Here is a 15,587-nt window from a genome sequence, read left to right on the forward strand (position 1 = left end):
GCCAACTGATACCCCATATAGACCTAAAAAGAAGGGAGTCCTTTGAGGTAAACTTAACACGGCCTCATGAATATTATTTCACATAATTTTATCATTTAATAAAGGGCAGGGTTTAGGGTTAGTGCAATTGTGCTCAAGAGCAAACTAGGAATGAGGAGTATTGTGGTCATGAGTAAAGTGTATGTATTTTTGTCAGTGTTTGTACTAAAAAAAAACATGCACACTCATTCGTACACAGTCCTGGGTGCGTAAATGGGAAACATATCTGCTTATAATTGAAGATATCAAGACTAAACCTAACTAACATATGCAATACATTTGTTTCAGACTGAAAGCCTGTTAAAGACGCAGTCTGCGATTCGGATCCAGTTCCTTGAAAAGTTGTTATTTGTGCTCAACAGCCAGTCAAAAATGACACCCCTCCCTTCCATGCTCCTGAAGCATCGTGTTGATTGGCTGGGATTGTTTATAGCTCAGTCCGAGTCCCAGTAGACCCTACCAGGGGTGCGTTTCCCTAAAGCATTCAAAGTTAAATGATAGACAGAGACCATCATTTTGAACACTTAACGTATAGTTCACTAAAAAGAACCCACTTGTGGACTTACAGGCCGTTAACAAATGTATGTTCGTTACTCACCCTCTGTGTTGCTACATCCTTGTCTGTTTATAATGTGTATTCCCAACAATGGGATCTTTAAGATTTGAGGATTTTTCCTAACATGCTATATTTCAGGTTTAAGGTTGTCAGCTATAGCGCCACACTGTACACAGAATTTTGGGAGTGTGACACCTGTGTGTGAACAGATACGACTTGAAACGATAATGACAGTTACTTTTTGTCTTTACTTATTTGATTTGTATACGTTTTTTTTTGCAATTATTAATAGTTTCAATTAGCTTTAGTTTTACATTTTCTTCAGGTAAGTTATTTTATTTCAGTTCATGAAAACGTCTCAAAACCATTTGTTTTCATCTTCGTTCTAGTTCACGGTAGTAATCTCGCATGCACCCTCACATAGTGAACTTCACACAGAGGTCAGATGGTTTGTGGGAAACTAATTCGGTAAAACTATGAGGGTCCACTGTACGTTTGGACAATTTGTCCCTGTTAAAGCTGGCAACACTTTTTCTCTAGGCACTGGGGGATTCCATTTGTCCTCTGAAGTTATAATATCACCCCTCCAAGGCAACTGTTAAATGTCTAAAAGGGCAGCTTCTATTAATTGATATGCAGGGTAAAAAGCCTTTTGACAAGAGCATTTATTAATAATGCAACTCAATTCACCTGCTGAAAATCCCTGTGAGAGAACAGCTTCTGGCCAGACTTTTCATGGAGTAATGGTTTGTTTCTTGCGTTCGCTCCTGGCCATATGGTCTGTTCTAGTCTCACAGAGTCTGATCCTCAAAGCAAATAACCAGACCGGCTGAAAACGATCAGATAGCTGACTTGTCCTCAACCCTCATGCTATGTTCTGGTCAAAAATGACCATTTTGAAAAAATTCATTTTAAACTCATGAGGATTCATGACATCCTTAACCCTATAATAAATTATAGTAAGATACAGTTTTTTCGTATAATTTAATTTAATTTGTTACATTTGTTGTGTCTGTGGTAAAAAAATGACCGGCCTTTGAAATGAATGTCCAAGACTAATACTTAGAGTTTGATGAGTGGAAATAAATGGTTGACACATAGATGTTGACAGATGACAGACGTCACATTTAATGCAATCCACTGGGTGTTGATACGAATAGGTGTGCATTTTCATCATAAATCACACCAGTCATTTTTCACTGAAGACGCAAATGTTATTATGTTGTAAATCAAATAACAGATTTCATGATGTATCGTTTGGGCATATTTTAAATGTGTGTCGTTAATTCATACATTGTTGAATACACAAAATACTAATAGTCTTGAGATTTAGATTTGGTACACCATCATTTAAAAGAGACTTGAAAACTATAAACACAATTACTTGCATCTTTAGAAAGGTTTAAATAAAAAAAGGCTCAAAATAAAATGTTTCATAAAGCATCATTAACATTTATGTCAGGCTGGTCAATTCTAACCACAACAACTGAAACCCTGTTGCAAACACAACATGAAGGTTAAACTGGAAAAAAAAAACACTCTGCCTGGTAGGCAAACTAATTTCCTCGAAGAGAGCGTTTGGAGGGGCTACTTAATTTCTTTTGCTCATTTATCTAAGTGGTGTAACTAAATGTTACGCTGAAGCATGCTAGAAAAAGAACATCCATATATTTTTATTTAGCCAAGGCCTGTTAAAACATTCAAACTCCTACGCCCATTGCCAGTTCCAATGTATCTTAATATAGTGGTAACTTGCTAGGTGCAGCCTAAGATCTCTGTAATTTAACTTCATTTAACTGCATGCTGCATCCTTCTGCCCTTAAACACTTCTGGTGGTCTGTTATGTTAGATCAGATCAGATCAGATCAGAGACCCATAATGCCCTCATGGCTGAGATGAACATTGACATGGAGCCTGCAGAATCGTTGTTTTTTATTTCTTCTCTCTTTTTTACCTCTCCAGCACTGTCCTTTCCTCCAGGCTTCCTTCCAATGCATAGCCATCTCACCCGAGTGACAGCTGAGCAATCCCAGACCTGGGCGGCAGTCAGCTGCTTAATCTAGCCCAGATTCTGGCTGCAGTCGGACAGTCACAAAAAATTACGTCCTTTTTCCTAACCACTTCTCCTGGCTCTCGATGGAAAATGTCACGAGGTCAAGGAAAGATGTGAAGGAGAATTCATGAAGAGACAACTCAGGAAAGAGGACTCAGGAAAAGACAACCACGGCGCTAAGAGAATCTGAAACTGCACTTACACTAGGCTACGTAATTATGCGATGGTGTATGTTATTGACATGGGTCTTCAAATGTTGTTGTCGCAATGAATTGTGGGACGGGGTTATCTCCTTTCCTTTCATAAAGGATGGTCCAGTGTACCCTATGCTGAAGGAGATAAGAAAGGAAGCATTGAATTGACTTTTCCTTAAACATTTAGAGAATTTGACCTGCTTATCATGGCTGCCACTTTTATTATACTTCCAGGTCATTTAATCGATCCCAGATCCAGACCATTTCAATCGATCCCAGATCCAGTGTAGATATGGTAGGTATGGAATGTGTTTTTAGAACATGTCACTGTGCAAAAGATTGAGTATCATTTGGAGCCCCCCTAACTGTCATGATCATTGCACAGTGATGACTTTACTTCCTGAAAACAGAGCACAGATCCGTGTCAGTGTCAGTTGGTATCCTGGTTCGCCAGTTTCCCCCTCTTTCTCTCCCAGGAGGGTCTCTATAGCTGCTTGCTCTAGCTCTGGATACACTGATCTCCATAACACACCAATAATGCATGGGGTTCTCACAGGTTGTGTAAGGTGCTCTCCTTAAACATGTCACCGAGGGAGATGAGGGAAAAAAAAAAAAGCGGGAAAAAAAGAAAAAAAACGGAAAACGGGGGAGCCATGTAATGGGGATTTGTGTCAGAGTTGACAGGCGTCGCGGCTCGGCTGACAAGGAGCAAGCACCGGGGAAATATTTCACCTGTCAGAAAGTGGATGCATCAAGTGCCACTGCTATGCCTCCTGGAAAAGGAAGGGATGGAGTGCTCTCCAGTGTCTCCAATTTGGTCCCTGGAATCCCTTGAGGGGGACTCGGCTGGCGAGGACACTTCTTCATGCTCTCAACCTCGGTATGCTAAGTGTGCTCAAGACTCCGGGTTGAAAGTGTCACGCTAAACGAAGATTGAATTATTTAGGTGCTGAAGAGTTCCTATGCCATACATGAATGGAAATCAACTCCTGTGTACGGAGTTAGGGAGAGTGAAGATAGAAGGGATTCCAATCCTGTACGGTTTCTTTAAAAAATCAGACAATTTCTGATTGAAGCTCTCCTTGTGCGCGCGTGTGTGTGTGTGTGCGTGCGAGTGTGTGTGTGTGTGTGTGTGTGTGTGTGTGTGTGTGTGTGTGTGTGTGTGTGTGTGTGCGCGCGCGAGTGTGTGTGTGTGTGTGTGTGTGACACGGAAGTGTGTTGGTAAGTGTAAGGACATCTTAACCAAAATGTAGTTGTTTGCCATGGATGGTTATTTCAGACCCTCTGGATGTCAGTCAACAACCCGTTCTTGAGTCAAGAACCACACTGTGGAACGGCGTGCTAAATTATGCATGGGGAAGATAAAGTCAATCAATCAAGTGGCCCTCATATACAAAGACTAAAGGGAGAGCAGAGTGATGAGGAGGAGGGAGGATGAGACATTTCTATACCTGAGTCGACCTGTAGCCAAGGGAATAAGAGACAGGAATAAAACTGATGCACACAACACACGCTCAGGATGTGTGGTAAGTTGAGCCATCTGAGAAAGTAGTTGCTAACTCTTGTATTAAACAGATTTTAAAATATAGTTCTAAATTCAATTATTAATGATTAAATCGCCCATTCTGCTGATTTGGTTGGCGTTCATGAATAAATATTACAACTAATTTGTCTACAGCTCTGAAAATATGAAGATGGTTTGCCAAGTCTCTAGGATAGGAGTCTTAAATTAAATTAAATGTATTCTTTTGAGGAACATTCACATGTCGTTTGTTTTTCAAGTGTAGACTCTCAACTGTATGTTTGGCATAAAAGCAAATTTTTTTAGCCTATACACATAGCATAACATAACATAATTATCAACATGTCACATCATGTTCTGAATATCCATATATTCGCTAACATTGTGGCCAAAGACATAAACACTAACACATGTACAGATACGCTATTCAAAATGTCAAAACGAGAGTGATGCTTCTACGTCATCCACAAGGACGTAAACATAAACTAGGGCTACAAGCACATTACTGTGGAGCCCCTATCGGTTTTTCTTCTGTAATTACATGGCATGACAGCTGTTAAGCTACATCTAAAATATGACATATAATGTCAGTTATTCATTCATGGTTAAGATGCAACACTTCAATCAAACACCAAACATTTGACCTTACGTCATGTAAACATTCAGGGGAAAGATGAACCACCGGTTGAACTAACACAAAAAGCTCTTGATCATTTTGCCCCACAGCCACCATTTTGGGGAAAGCGCTTAGCCTAGTTCTGGTTCTTTCTTCCACAAAAAAAAAAAATGAAAATGGAGAGAACGCAAACTACATTTAAGGTTGCATGACAAATATTTTGTATAGCTGTCCAGATATAGGTGTTGGGTCCACTTACCCACTGGCTCATTTTACCCCACTCTCCCCTACTCCAGAACCCACTATGAGAACCAGGCTGCACTATGCCGCATTTAACTCAGAAATCGCTCTGTGCACTTGGGTACTGACTGATATCCACCTCCGTAATTACCAAGTTAAATGTTAAATTGGGCGTTCAGTGAAAGGCGGTGTTTGCAACAGTGCTCAAATGAACTACATTTTGCTCAAATCACACACAGTGTTGAAACAGTAGCTGTTTGGGCCACTGAACAATTCTCAAGCGAAGGTACAAATGCGCGTAAGAAAGTATGTGCATGTGTTTAGAAAGCATATTAGGAAGCTACATTTTAATTGTAGAGTTTTAATTGTTTGCCTGTGAGACCGCTGAGTCAACTCATAGGCATGGTTTAGAAACAATCCATTAGAAATGCTCTGATGACATAAAAGGGTTATCACTTCAGAGGTCAAGAGGCACTCAATAATGATCTGGATAATCGCTTTGGTGAGGAAACACTTTTTTTTAAGGGTCCATATTCCAGACAAGACGCAGTTTCTGCTAAAGTAATTATGTTGTATCTGATACGAAGAGACTCCTTCTGGTATACTAGCAGAAGTGTGTGCCTATGTGTCAAACAATGAGAAACTATCAGATCAACAAACACATATCCTTGAGTCTACAATGTTCCACATGGTCACATGATCAGAGTGTGTGTGCTTGTATGACAGGGAGCGAAGCGAGGCAAATGAATCACTCCGTATAGAACACCAGTGAAACATCTAGCTGGTCCACAGTCTTTTCCATATATGTGTTTTTGAATCTGGCTGTAGCATTCACACACACACACACACACACACACACACACACACACACACACACACACAAACACACACAGACACACACACACAGAGAGACAGACAGACAGACAGACACACATACACACACACACACAGACAGACAGACAGACACACACACACACACACACACACACATACAGTACACTAACACACACGCAGACACACAGACACACAGACACACAGACACACACACACACATACAGTACACTAACACACACGCAGACACACAGACACACAGAGACACACACACACTTGTATAACAGCCTCCAGACATTTTACTCTGTCCTTGGTGCACAGTCTTGAATTCCGAGCATCAGAAGTCTTGTTGAGTCTGTTTTCCTCATACTTGTTTGACATTTTTTTTCAGCCACCACAACTCGTTGCTCAAGCTTGCTTTACTCCGGGGCAGGTTTTTTGTCTCAAAATTATAATCTTTCTTGAAGGTAACTGTTGTTAAGAGTTGAATTAAACTAAGAACGATATGCTCCCTGCAGCAGGCTTGGACAGTTTTCTGCAGCCTATCAGGTCTCTAAACTGGGAGACAAATAGGAGGAATAATGCCAAGGATGTGGTAAGCATCATAATGATTGGAGGAAAGTATCGACGCGCTGGAGGTCCATGTGCGCTCTAGGTCATTGTCTTGTCTTCTTCTGTGGTTTGCCTCCTATTGATGTGGCACATGCAAACCGAGAATCTTATGCATTTCAGGAGGATAAAAGAAAATAACTCCACTGCTTTTAAGTGGAGAAATGTGGTCTTTCAGTAATGTTGGGGGGGGGGGTAGCAGACTTGGTGTCCTGTTTCTTAGCATATCTACATTCATACATGTGATACATGCACACACACAGTGCATACATACATACAGTACATACATAAATGTACAGATATACATAAATGGTACTGATTACGTAGATACAGACATGGACACACAAATAAGTAAATAAAGTAAATAAGAATATAAGGGCAAAAATATATAGAGTATATACGTGTATATGTGTGTATGTACAGTATGTATGTGTGTGTGTATATATATATATATATATAAAACAACTTTTTGTCAAGATGTGGTTGAAAGGTTTCACCCTTACCTCAGCTCTTTGCTCACAGCAAGCAGCAAGCCTGGAGTGGGGCAAAGTGAACCATTCTGAGGGAGAAACCGGAGGCCAACGCTGGCACATATATTACAAGTCAGACAGTTAGATACAGTTATTTAATGGAAATGCCTTCAGGAGCGCAGACCGAGAATGCCACTAATGCGACTGGAGCCGGGGAGCTGTGATGTTCGCGCCGGATCACTTAGAGGCAGATCAAGCCTAATTGCATGAGAGGAAGCCTGTCCTAACCTACGGGGTGAGCTTGTGGCACAAAGACATAAAGAAAAGAAGTCTCCTGGGTGACCAGGAAGAAAGGGGTGGGGAAGAGAGAGTGTCTGTCTCACAACGTCTGGATAATGTCGTCATTTCACACCAGGACTCGTGGAGAGAGAGTGGGCTTTTTTTTTCTTTCTGTTAAACAATGATGATGCAATGATGATATGCCGAGACAGAATAGACAGACGAAGACCTCTGAACAGATCGGTCTGAGATTGGTCTGCTATCTGGTTAGCCTGAGGATCGCTTCACAGTGCAGGATAAGGTGACGGTCTCAGGTTCGACCAGGCAGGACAGGTCATCTCAGGACACATTGTTGAGACTCTCTCATCTTATCTTTTTGAGAGATATCAAAACAAGAGCGCATCTCTGAGGCAGGGAATGCTTTCAAGCGAATGACCTTCCATTCGCCATCGCTATACACTTTAGCATGTGCTAACATTCCGCTGCCGAGGAGATATTTGTTCATTTAGAATTTGAATATGATTTTGTTTCGGGTTATGCAAGCTCTATCAATCAAAGTTAAACAAGGAGCGACAGATGTGCAGACATTCTTCACAAGAGGAATGTATCTCAATCAAAGCATTCAACCATTCAAATCAATATAATAAAAGACATGATTACATGTTATTTGATAATGCTTTCAAATATCTGGACAAAGTGAAGAATTCATGAGGAATCCTTGAGATGAGGATGTGCCAGACTAAATGCTTGCAAGCCCCAGACTATCAGTCTGTCTTAACCTGTCTTTCACACCTAATCATGTAGGAGTCTGATCTGTAACATTGTCAGACATCCATAATATTATGTTTAATGTGTACATTCACTGAGATGAGTAGTGTAGCATGGTGTATCATACTGAGTATAAACTAGTGATAGCATATTGATGCTTACAATATTTACATGTACTAAAGCTTAGGACACAGCTAGGGTACACAGTTAAGGTGTCATAGTACCAGTGCTCTGTTATACAAGAGTGATTAACATGCAATACAGCACTTAGGCTGTGATGTTATGATTGGTTTTTCATGGTTTGTATAACCGTATTTTGCAGGACTTTTATGAAGTGTGCAGTGGTATTTATATAAAAATGGGGGTAATTCCACCCTTTTAGGCCTCAGCAATGAATAAATAACTAACACAGATGAATGAATGAATGAGTGAATGAATGAATGAATGAATGAATTAATGAATGAATGAATGAATGAATGAATGATTGAATGAATGAATGTAGGAATGAATGAGTAAGTGAGAGAATCAAGAAGGAAGGAACAAATGAATGGCAGAATGAATGAATGAATGAATGAAGGAATGAATGAATTAATGCATGAATGAAAAAAAGATTCATGCAGGATTTACTCTGATGAGGGTTCATCTGATCTATTTCTAACCAAATGAGAGTAAGTGGCTTTGAGGCCACAGCAGTAGTGGCGCTCTGGTAGCTGCTAACTTTGGCACAGATCTCACCGCCCTCAGGAACAGGGACAGGTCTTTTGTGTAGTGTCCCACTACACTAATGCCACTACCACACCTATTGGGAGTATAGGCTAATATATGAGCTACTCTTACACGCGTTGTTTTTGACAAAGCATAGAACTAAGGTTTTGACAACAAAAAAAACCTCTCGTCCTGTCAGGGTCCTCTGGAGAGACGATGAAATCGAATCTAAGGAGGTGCGGACAGCCGTCCCTGCCCTAGACGAGGAACAGCAAAGGTCAAACAAATTGAGATTAAATCACTAGCACACATGGTATCCATCAAGTTAACATTGATGGGCTACAACCTGATATTTCTATCGGATTTTCATCAGGTCTTGTCAATAGTCTGTCCGCTTTGTTTGATCATTTCATTCCCTGACCTTTTGTCAAGAACATTTCAATTGTTTTATTTGATTTGGATTTTTGTCCTCAAGTGCAGCTGTACTCAATGTCTTTATCGTTAATGGCCTGCCTTGTCTGATGTCTAACACAACAAAAAATTACAGGTCATTGCTCCATGAAGACAAAACGATGTCAGATGTTTTCATTTTGACCATTAGGACATAGACGGACAGACACACACACACACACACACACACACACACACACACAACACACACACACAAACACACACACGTGAAAATAATAATGCAACAAACAATCTGATATCACTTTTTAAAAAGTATATATAGGGCAAAAGAAAGCAGTGTTTATAAATACAAACAATACCCCTAAAAGCTTTACTAAGCAGTGGAGACAGTCACACATTTGCTATTGTGCACAGGTTAACCCTGATGTCGACAGCAAAACCCACCACCAATCAATACGGACTGTAGTACAACAGAAGAGTGACCTCGATGGCTTAACTGAGGCATTGAAGGGAGACGTGGCAAAATAAAACAGACGCGGAAGAGAAGAGGAGAGTAAAAGGATAAGCAGGACCGGGGAGGATCCATTTACACACACTCAGCCAAGCAACCTCTAAAATTGCCTCGTTTTCTTATTTTTTTCTCTTTCTCTGTACTAGGGGATATATATATATATATATATCTTTTTTTTCATATAGTTATATACTGTATATATACAGGATAATGGACGACACAGTGCACTTTGGGTAGCAGAAAATAATGCACGTCAGAGGTGGTAATGCGTCATACCGTTGAAGTGTTCATTATTTTCTGCTACCTGAACTCAGTGAAAATTAATATGCAAGTGTAATGCGACCAAAAAACTGGGACTACTTCATAGGTGTGCAAGTATCAGACCACACATATCACACCGTGGTATAAACATTAATAATGTCTCATTGTTCCACAGGGGGTCGGGTACGGAAAGGAAAAGGGAGAAACAGGGGGTCAGGTACGGAAAGGAAAAGGGAGAAATCGGGCAGTGTGTTCAGTGTGAGCCCAAGAGAGACTGATCTTTAAATGTAAGGGAAAGCAATCCTTCAACCTCCACAAGTGATGCATAACCGGCCTGCTGCCTATCTATAGAACTAGTCCCTTTAGGTTTACAATGTTATGTTCGTGTGTGTGTGTGTGTGTGTGTTTATGTGTCTGATGGGAGTTTTTGTGTTTACATGTGAGTGTGAGTGTGTGTGTGTGTGTGTGTGTGTGTGTGTGTGTGTATGTGTGTGTGTGTCTATCTGTGATGGTGTATGTGTGCGTGAGAGTGTTTATGTATGTGTGTATGAGTGTGTGTGTGTATGTTGTCTTTCAGACAGTCTGGGGGGAAAGAGTGTTTCAGCTTTCGTGTAAGTGTTTGTTTTTCAGCAAGAGAAGAATAGAGAGACTACCAAAGAGAAACAGAGACGGAGCTAGAAAGAGGTTTTGCTAAAAAGAGCTCGGCTGAAATAGATAGAGAAGAGAGAGAGAAGAAGAAAGAGAAGAAGAGAGAGAAAGAGGGAGAGAAAGAGGAAGTTAAAAATAAACCCAAACCTGGCCAGCCCTCGGAGTCCAATGCTCAGAAAAATAAAACAAAAAAAACAACCATCTTCCAACTCATCTCTCACCAGACCCACACGCGAATAAATATAGCAGACCAACGGCTCCTTCAAAATAAACATCTCTGCTGACTAATATAGACTGCAATGCCTTCAGTATTCACTGCTTAAAGACCGAGTGGACACAGCACTTTCACAGACCACTTCCATGCAGGCCACTCGGAACATACCCCCACTGGACACTCTGAAAATACCCCCACTGGACACTCGGAAAATACCCCTACTGGACACTCGGAAAATACCCCCACAGTACACTCGGAAAATACCCCCACAGTACACTCGGAAAATACCCCCACAGTACACTCGGAAAATACCCCCACAGTACACTCGGAAAATACCCCCACTGGACACTCGGAAAATAACCCCACAGGCCACGAGGCTCTCTCTGCCTCTCAGTGGCTTCCACCCTGACTTCTGCACAAGGCCCTGTCCTCTGCCTCTCTGTGCAGACCTGAGGCTTCAGCAGGGTCAATGGGCCCTTGTCAATCATGCAGGTATGTAGTTTGCAGTGCACTCAAAGATGGGATGAGAGGTGACACTTTTCGAAATGCCCTCCCCCAGCCCCCCAACCCCACACTGAATCCATTGCTATCACGCCTGCATGATTTCTATGGTAGTTAAATGGGCATGGGAATAAGCCAGCCTTAGAACTGATAAATAGTGTACGGCAGGGCATTTGAACTGCTTGTTAAGTGTTAAGATTAAAGGTTCAAATGTATGCACAAGCTGTATAAATAATATAGGCTGAATGTTGTATACAGTCTATCAATTGTCATCAAGGACTGTTTGTAGAAGACCAGAAGTGCATGGAAAGAACTGAACATGCTGTACATCCCTTTGGTAGTGTCAACTATTGCAATGTTTGAGGAATTCTCAAGTATTGTTGAGATATTGTTGTTGTTGTTGTTGTTGTTATTGTTGTATTATTATTATTGTTGTTGTTGTTGTTGTTGAGATTGCAATGTTTGAGGAATTCTCCACGATCTACTATTCATACCCTTACCTGCTACATGACATATTCCTCAATATACAGGTGGAAGCAAGCAGGACCAGCTTGACAAAATGACTCGATATAATATCACATCATCTAACCTGATCATAAAAAAAGTCTGTCTGCCTGTCTGCCTGTCTGCCTGTCCTCCTCCCTCCTCCTCCTCCTCCTCCTGCTCCGGCTCTTCTCCTGTTTCTCCCTCTTCTTTCTGATCTGTCTGTCTGACTTCCAGGCTGCCTGAAGCTCAGGTGACTCTCTTGGGAGCTTCACTCAGTGAACCCCCCTTCAGCCTGCCATGCCATCCCATCCCATCACCAGCTACACTGACACACACTCAGACAGGTTATGCTGTCAAAGGCAAAACGCATGTGAGTAGGACATCATTTTTTTATGTTAATACAATGTCATTAAATGCAAAAAAAATAAAAATAAATCATAATACAAATAATAAAATAATAATAATAATAATACATTATATATTTATATATACAGTATATAGAGAGAGCGAGAGAGAGATAAATATAGATATAGATATACAGTAGATATGGATATGTGCAGGAAATTAGACACTGCATTGCTACACTGAATAAACTCACAGTGAAAGTTGCCAAGTAGAAAAAGCTGACCACGTCTCAGAAATCAGCATCCATCACAGCCTTCTACCCAATACTGTTAGTTTACAGTTTTGATAGTTTCTTTATTATTTTATGAAAAGCTCTTTATTGCTTTATTTGTGATGTATTTTTCATGATACAAAACATCCTGCTATTGAATAAATGTCAATCTTAATATTTCATGCAGCATTGGTTACAAGGAAAATATGAATAGAATTAATCAAATGCTATTCAGTGGTTTACATTGTTGAATAATACTCAAAACTGCAGAACATAATTGCCTACCAATGAAATGCTGACCTCTGTATGAATCAGGTTCTGCCCCTCTTCTCCTCTGCTCTCTGCTGCCTTCATCTGATACCCAGGGGTCTCTCTCTCACACACACAAACACACACACACACACACACACACACACACACACACACACACACACACACGAACACACACACACACACACAAACACACATGCACACACACACACACACACACACACACACACACACACACACACACACACACACACACACACACACAACACACACACACACACACACACACACACACACACACATACCTCACATCTGCTGAGCTTAAGAGTGTAGGAGCAGCTCTGGACCTCCCAGCTATCCCCAGAGTAAAAAAGACTCACCTCCGACTGCCTGACGGAGTCGTTCAGGTTATCTGAACCACTTACTGAGACTGGGGTCAATTTTATGGAAACGTCTTTGTGGAGCGCCCATGACAACTAAAAGGAAAGTGGTCAAAATGATATTCTCTCTAGTATGATCACTGGGCAACGATGCTTTTGGGATATGCACCCCATGTTATCTAACGTAGGGTGACCATATTTGAGTTTGTGAAAAAGAGGACACACTTCGTCGCGGGGAGGGGCGTGGTAGTGTGTAGCATACAGATGACCCCGCCCCCTCCTCCCGCGACGAAATTTTGACATCTTTTCCACATGCAGATGTCATGTGCTGTTGTAAACAATGCAACTAGTGGAAGCGGCAAGGTGCTCAGTGTTGCCAGATTGGAAATGGTGAAGTATCGTACCAAATGCTCAAAATGATCGTCTTTGGAGGATAATTATCGTGCATCTGGCAACACTGAGAGGCCGGTCGACCAATGACAGTTCTCTCTACAGTCAGAGCTTGTGCAAGAAGGTGGAACGTAAGGGAGATACCCTTTCCTAAACTTGTAAGAGCGTAAAAACTAGTTTGTGAAGGACCCAGAGAAACACAAATATCCGACGAGGCAAAATCCCGGACGATTTTGCAATCACTGCCGGACGCATTTTTTAGGTCTCGAAAAGAGGACATGTCCGGGTAAAAGAGGACGTCTGGTCACCCCATCTAACGCTAATATTAACCTGATGTTTCAGTGTTAAGTAAGTAAACAGGTTATAATATATGTTCCTCTCTCTGTCAGTTTCTCTTCTCTAATTCCCGTCCTTATTCAACACAAACAAGAATCGATCCGTAATAGTTTTCCATTCCTCTCAGTCCATCTGATTGTTGTTTTACGTTAATTGGCAAAAAGGCTGGGTGGCATGCAGAGTGTCCCTGATCCAGTGGTGCTTGTCTGGCATGGACCACAGCGGCTCCAGCCCTGTAGTTTGACCATGGTGCTGCTCGCTTAAAGCGGACCTGTTATGCTTTTCCGGTTTGTCCCTTTCCTTTAGTGTGTTATATAGCCTTCTGTGCGAGGAGCTCGTACACAGCGTTTCAGTCAGAGGGAGAATAGAGATGTTCAATATGAGAGGAATTGAAAATGAGCATAAAAGGTCCTCTTTAGATTTTTCATTTTTTTCCAATTATGTAAGCAAATTCTTTAAAGCCTGGCAGCTGGTGGTGGTAGACTCTTGAGAGCTTTGGTGGTGTCATTGTAGCCTTTTCCTCCTTGAGATGTTTGCACCATTGTGACCACTTTTAGTGATGGCGGTCTGGGGAATCAGGCTTTGTTTGCTTCAGTCCCGTTTCCATGGCACTCTCTCTGAAGGGTCTGAAGGATCTCAGCGTTATAAAGCACTCAGCACTATACATTATACTCCAACTCCAGATACCATTCTGTCCCTTGTCACTTTCTTTTTCAAAACAGTGTGTAACGGCAGACTCGTTAGGTTACCGTCACATAATGAGGGACAAGACACAAGACAGTTTAAATTCAATAATACGAATTTATTTATACCAATGTCAACAATCAACCAAATAGGGGTATGAAAAAGGTAATGTTCAATGTCGTGCATGAATGGGTGAATGAATGTATCAATTTGTTAGGTAAATGAATAAGAAAGTGAGAGCTAAAGAAATAGAAAGAAGTCAAAGAGCCCGTGTGGGAGAGCATATCAATCTAGTGCCTACAAGTACCGAAAAGAAGTGCCTCATGAGAGAGAGAGAGAGAAACCCTTTTATAGCCCCACCCTAAATACAGGTGCAGACAATAAAGCATTTAGGCTCAGGTTCGTCCTTCCCGTGCACTGGCAGGGCGAAGCCTGAAGGGGGGCACAGGTGGGCGTCACACCTCCCTCACTAAGAGGTTTGCTGTAGGTAAACCTCAAACAAACAAACAAAAAGAAAGACCTCCTGTGCCACATCAACCTAAATCCTGGGGCCCCCTAGGACTAGGGAAATGCGACACAGACAGTACACATAAAGTATCTATACTACAGTGTATGATAACTAACCACAGTGAAGATAGACTAAACTATTCTTAGACTCTGGACAACGCATCTGCCACAATGTTGTCCTTGCCTCTGATATGTTGAATCTTCAAAGGGTATTGCTGAAGAATTAAGCTCCAACGCATAATGCGTTGATTCTGGTTTCGCATACGATCAATAAAGACCAATGGGTTGTGGTCAGTGAAAAGGTCTATTGGACTCGGAGAGGAGCCAAAGTAGACCTCAAAATGCTGTACTGCAAGGATTAAAGCTAGCGCTTCTCTCTCCACTGTGGAGTAGACTTGCTGATGGCGATTAAACTTCCTTGAAAAGTATGCTACTGGGTGCTCTACTCCATCTAATCCTACCTGTAACAGAACTGCTACAGCACCACTCT

This window comes from Clupea harengus, chromosome 18, assembly GCF_900700415.2.
Source record: "Clupea harengus chromosome 18, Ch_v2.0.2, whole genome shotgun sequence".
Taxonomy (NCBI): Eukaryota; Metazoa; Chordata; class Actinopteri; order Clupeiformes; family Clupeidae; genus Clupea; species Clupea harengus.